The 5,918-nt window shown below is 41.2% G+C and overlaps 1 non-coding gene across 1 annotated transcript; it reads right to left on the bottom strand.

Annotated features, from left to right (window-relative positions):
• Window positions 1-5,459: 5,459 nt before the first annotated feature.
• Window positions 5,460-5,566, bottom strand: LOC118492753. The gene has a single exon (XR_004894755.1). It is a non-coding gene; the product is annotated as a small nucleolar RNA R71 (small nucleolar RNA).
• Between the last annotated feature and the right edge of the window lie 352 nt (window positions 5,567-5,918).

Genomic DNA, 5,918 nt, shown 5'->3' with positions numbered 1-5,918 from the left:
AATAAAGCTTTGTATGGCCTGAAACAAGCACCAAGAGCCTGGTATGAAACTCTTTCCACCTTTCTACTTTCCATTGGTTTCACAAGAGGTAAAATAGATAAAACACTGTTTTTGAAATGGAGAGGGAAAGACTTGATGATTGTCCAGATTTATGTGGATGACATCATTTTTGGAAGCACATGTAATAAAATGTGTGAAGAGTTTAGGCAACTCATGACAGCTGAGTTTGAGATGAGTGCAATGGGTGAACTCCAGTGTTTTCTTGGTCTCCAAGTAAGACAACTGCAAAATGGCACTTTCATCCATCAAGGCAAATATACCAAAGAACTTTTAAAGAAATTTGAAATGGATGATTGTAAACCATGCAGTACACCCATTGCAACAAATAAAATAGTCATGTCTGATGAAAAGGATAATTTGGTTGATCAAACTTTATATAAAAGCATGATTGGGTCTTTATTGTACCTAACTGCTTCTAGGCCAGACATCATGTTTGCAACATGTGTTTGTGCAAGATCCCAATCAACCCCTAGAAAGTCAAACCTTATTGTTGTAAAAAGGATATTCAGATACCTAAAAGGTGCTCCCACACTTAGTATCTGGTATCCAGCTGATGGAAATATCAAGCTTTCAGGTTTCTCAGATAGTGACTTTGCTGGATGTGACAAGACAAGAAAGTCCACTTCAGGAGGTTGCCAATTCCTAGGCAATTGCTTAGTGTCTTGGCAAAGCAAAAAGCAAGCAGTTGTTTCCACATCCACTGCTGAGGCAGAATATATAGCTGCTGCAAGCTGTACAGCCCAACTACTTTGGCCTCGCTGGATTTTGGTATCACTGCCCTAAAGACACCACTCATGTTGCATAGCCAGGCAGCAGAAAATATCATAAAAAATCCAGTTTCCCATTCAACCACAAAGCACATTGATATCAGACATCACCTTGTGAGGGATTGCTATGAAAAAGGTTTGATTTCTATGCATCATGTACCAACTAGAGATCAGCTGGCAGATGTGCTAACCAAAGCATTAGACACATCCACCTTTGAAAGCTTGATCTCTAGGATTGGCATGCTATACATGGAATAACAAGCAAAATCTTGTTTTTCTATGAATAAAAGCATTAAAATGTTTTCAGAAAATCAAAAATCCATCCTTAAAAATAGCTAAAAATGAATTTTTCATTAAATCCTTAAAAGTCTGCCATAACCACTGTTTTGTTAAAACGGCTGTTCTGTTAAAAGTTGTCCACTACTGAAAGTCAACCCCTGCTCTCTCATTTCCTTGGTAATCCTGTTGTTCAAAATCAGTGTTTTCATCCACTAATAGTTAAAATCACCCACTGTTTTCATTGTACCGTTACAACCACTGATATTCCTCCATCAGTGGTTTCATAAAACAACTGTCTTCCATTACTCATCAGGGGTTGGCACGTGGACAGTAAAAAGCAGTCAGATCTTTTTGTAACCGCTACCACGTCAGCATTCACTTTTTCCAGTATAAAACTCTGAGCAAAACCCCCAAACAGGGTTTTTACTGTCGAATCGAATTCAAAAATTCCTTTCTCAAAGCAGTTATCTTTCATTTCTCTCAAATCATTCATCATTCTTCTTCCTAAAATGGCAAAATCACCGTCTTCTTCATCTGAAAAACCCACTGAAAAAGCCATTGAAATTCCATACAAAGCTCCCCACAATTACTTGGGTCTACTCACAAAACCCACAAACACTAAAACCTTCGATTCCATCATAGACGCACTTTCGTCCTCAAAGTACAAAACTTTGTTGACTGCTGATGCTCCGATTTACCTGAAAACCCAGAGAGAATTTTGGAAAAATGCCACACTTGAATCTCAAGGAGAGACAGTCATAGCCATCAATTTCTCAATACTGGGTAAAAAGGTCAAAATTACACCACAATCCATCTCAGAAGTATTCAAACTCGATGATCAGCAAGGTAAAACTTCTTTTCCCAAAATCGAGTATCAAACTGATTTTATTGAGAGGGGGTATGCTGAGGAAATGAAGAGGGACACCTTACAAAAAGGTTACTTTCCTCCTGCAACAAGATTTTTGTTCCATACCCTCTTGATGTGTGTTTCAAATAAAACAACTGCTTTTAATGAAATACCATTGAAGATCTAATACCTGGGTTATGCTATTTTACATAACGAAAATTTTAACTACTCCCAGGAGATCTTCGATGACTTGGTCAAAAATGTCACTAACAAATTATTTTTACTATTTCCAAGGTTCCTAAGCTTTTATTTTCAAAAGAAATTTGAAAAGGATGATGCTCATGTGCTTATCCAAGGTGAACCTTTTCAAATAAATGGCTTAACTCCTGAAACTTTTACAAGATGATCAAAGCCTTCTAAAACAAAAGCAGAGGCTCCTGAGCAGAATTTAGCAGCTACCACTGCTCCTCAGGCACCTGCTGCTGAGCCCACTGCTCTAGGTGATCACAGTAGCAAAACAACTGTTGTGAAACCCACACCTAAATCCTGAGCAGAATTTAGCAGCTACCACTGCTCCTCAGGCACCTGCTGCTGAGCCCACTGCTCTAGGTGATCACAGTAGCAAAACAACTGTTGTGAAACCCACACCTAAAACCACCAGAAAACCAAGACAAAAGAAAACTCAAAAGCCCCCCAAACCTACAAAAAAGGCAACTCTGGAAGATGAGATCCCAGAGCAACTGCCAGTGACAACACAAAAGTCACTAGAAACCATTGCTGCTACTTCCTCACAGCAGATGATAGAAAGATCTCAACCCATGCCTCAAACTCCTCCTGCTTCTTCTCAAAAAGAATAGGTTTTAAGAACAGGGACACCACAATATGATGCTCTAGAATCATTTGCTTCCATTGATGTGTGTAAAATGCAACATATAAATCACATCAATTAAGGCATAAAACTAACCCTTTTTGAGTACTAATGTTGGAAAAAGAGTGTTTTTGTCTTCCTTTTGTATTTTCAGGATGAAATGAGCTCAAAATCACAAAAGAAGCAAAAAAGACAACTAATTCTACCATAAATACAAGAAAAGGAACAAAAGTAGACTGCCCGGACCCTCAACGGCACCTCCCAAGGCAAAGGCAAAGGAGAAGAAACAGAGTCTGAACACGCCCCGTGTCCAGCGAACACGGGGGCGTGCCCAGGAAGCAGCAGAAAAGACAAACCAGTAGAAGCTTCCATTGCCCACCACGGGGCCGAGTCCAGCGAGCACGGGGGCGTGGTGAAAGTACAGCAGGCGCATTAATTGTAATTCGCAATTACAATTAATGAAGAGAGAGAGTGTCAGACGGGCACGGGGCCGTGTCCAGCGGACACGGGGCCGTGTCCAGCCTTCTGTTCAGCCTATAAATAGAGGAGCTTGGCTTCATTCTCTCTCATCCCTTGGCACACCACCTCTCTCACACTTCATCCACCACCCACCACCACCATAACACCATCATCCACCACCATCATCCATTGTCCATCGTAGAGTGTGTGAGTCGTCTCGGGATCCAAGATTGATCGTAAGAGTTCTTGACAATCAAGGCCATGTTTGCCTAAGTCTCTTACATCACTTGGTGAAGACAAGTGTTTAGTATAATACTTTTTATTTTTAATCTTTTGCACTTTTTATTTGGTTTTGTATTAATGACTTTAATAACTAGTTACTTATGTTGAAGGTGATCTTTCCTTATCGTTTGTCCGTGGTGTCTTGGCATTATTTTACTGTCTATATAAAATAAAAGATTTTCACCATTCATATCTCCACGGTCTATATGGAGGTATGTTGGCTACCTGGTCGGGGGTTAAGGGAACGGTTTGGTAAGGGTCTTGCCCTTGTTCAGCGTTTAGAGGTCCTGCTTGGGACCTGGGTCAAATTTAGTAGGATCTCCTTCAATGCCCATAGGTATTGGATGGCGGGGATCCAAACTCTTTGACCCCCTCATAAGTTAACTACTATTAATACTATAACCCGGCTATTTAGGACTGTATCCCTGCTGACTCAGACTACTTAGCCGAGGGTAACGTCACCGCCAAAAGCGGGGCCTACCACAATTCGCATTAATAACTTAATTCATTATCTTTCAATAATCCGACCCTTTAGGATTGTATCCTTGCTGACTCAAACTACTGGGTTGAGGGTAACGTCGCCTTCAAAAGAGGGGCCTACTACAATAACTAAGATAATCTCTTAAACAAGTGCAAACGTGCGAAAATAATCAAAGGTTATACTAATACACATGTCGGATCCAAGTGATTCATCTTGTCTATCTGTTTTTATTTTATTTTTATTTTCAGCATTTAGTTAGTTTTTACTTTTCTTAGTTTAAAACATTTTTCTAACCTTTTTGATTTGATTAGACGTTGAGGATAAACCGGTACTAAAAGCTCTTGTGTCCTTGGACGACCTCGGTATCTTACCAACACTATACTACGTCCACGATGGGTGCACTTGCCCATATGTGTGTTTAGTGTTAGTGAGTATCGTGTTTTATAAATTTAAAACTTGGCTAAAAGTGTAAAAAGGGCTTAAATATATATCTAAAATATAACACACTTCACGCACATCAAGTTTTTGGCGCCGTTGCCGGGGACACAAGGATTTTAAGAAAGTTAGGAATCAACGGCCTAATCATATTTTTATTTTTCTTTAATTTTTTAGGATTTTTTCTTAGATTTTCAGCTTCTGCAGAGCTCAGCACGGGGCCGTGCCTGGTCGGACACGGGCCGTGCTCAGCATTGTTACTGGCAGTTTTTTTTGTTTTTCAAGTTACAGAAGGCTGACCACGGGGCCGTGCCGGTGCAACACGGGGCTGTGTCCAACTTCCAGTAACTGGGATCTGAAAAACAATCACTGTAATTCCGACCACGGGGCCGTGTTCACTCAACACGGGGCCGTGGTGAACCTTCTGACCAACATTCTTTTCTGTTTTTATTGCAGGACTTGGAACCCGACGCCAACCTCTCGTAGTGTATGAGCTCCAGTTCCAATAAAGACATAAAAGAACCATTAGAAGAACCCGAACGCTTTCTCAGAAAAAGGTTAAAAGCCAAAAACCAAGAGAAGGTTTCGGGTGATCCACCTCCAATGGCGGACCAACGTACCCTTATGGATTATCTACGGCCCACCGTAGGTAATCTAGGCGCCGCTATCAATGCTCCGAATGTCGAAGCCAATAACTTCGAGCTTCGACCGCATTTGATACAAATGCTCCAAAACTCCGCAACCTTCCACGGGCTTGCGGACGAGGATCCCCATCTACATATAACTAATTTCTTAGAAATATGTGATACCTTTCGGATCAATGGAGCATCAAACGACGCCATCCGCCTCCGTATGTTTCCATTCTCGCTAAAAGACCGAGCGAAAGCTTGGCTCAACGCCCTCCCAGCTGGTTCGGTAAACACCTGGGATGAACTAGCCCAAAAATTTCTATATAAGTATTTCCCTCCTGCTAAAACTACTAAATTAATGGCTGAAATTAATACATACTCACAAGAGGATGGGGAATCCTTATATGAAACTTGGGAAAGGTTCAAGGAGCTATTACGCAAGTGTCCCCATCACGGCCTCGCAATATGGCAACAAGTATCCACTTTCTACAATGGATTGTTGCCACACACTAGGCAGACACTTGATTCTAGCTCCGGGGGACTTCTAGGTAACCGACGCCCACATGAAATATATAATCAAATTGAGGAAATTGCTCAAACCAATTTTCAATGGCACACCCCCCGGGGAAATAAGTCTATCGCCCCGGGCGCCCATAAGGTCGACGAAAGCACTTCTTTACAAGCCCAAATCGAGGCCCTTTCTTCAAAAATAAAAAAATTAGAAATGACAAAAACAGTCTCGGTTATGGCTTGTGAAGGGTGTGGTGGGTCACATGAAAATTGGAGTTGCATGAAAGAAACGGACGATCAA

The sequence above is a fragment of the Helianthus annuus genome, chromosome 5, assembly GCF_002127325.2.
Source record: "Helianthus annuus cultivar XRQ/B chromosome 5, HanXRQr2.0-SUNRISE, whole genome shotgun sequence".
NCBI lineage: Eukaryota > Viridiplantae > Streptophyta > Magnoliopsida > Asterales > Asteraceae > Helianthus > Helianthus annuus.
Note: the sequence above shows the minus strand (reverse complement) of the source record. Positions and strands in the feature narration are given on the sequence as shown.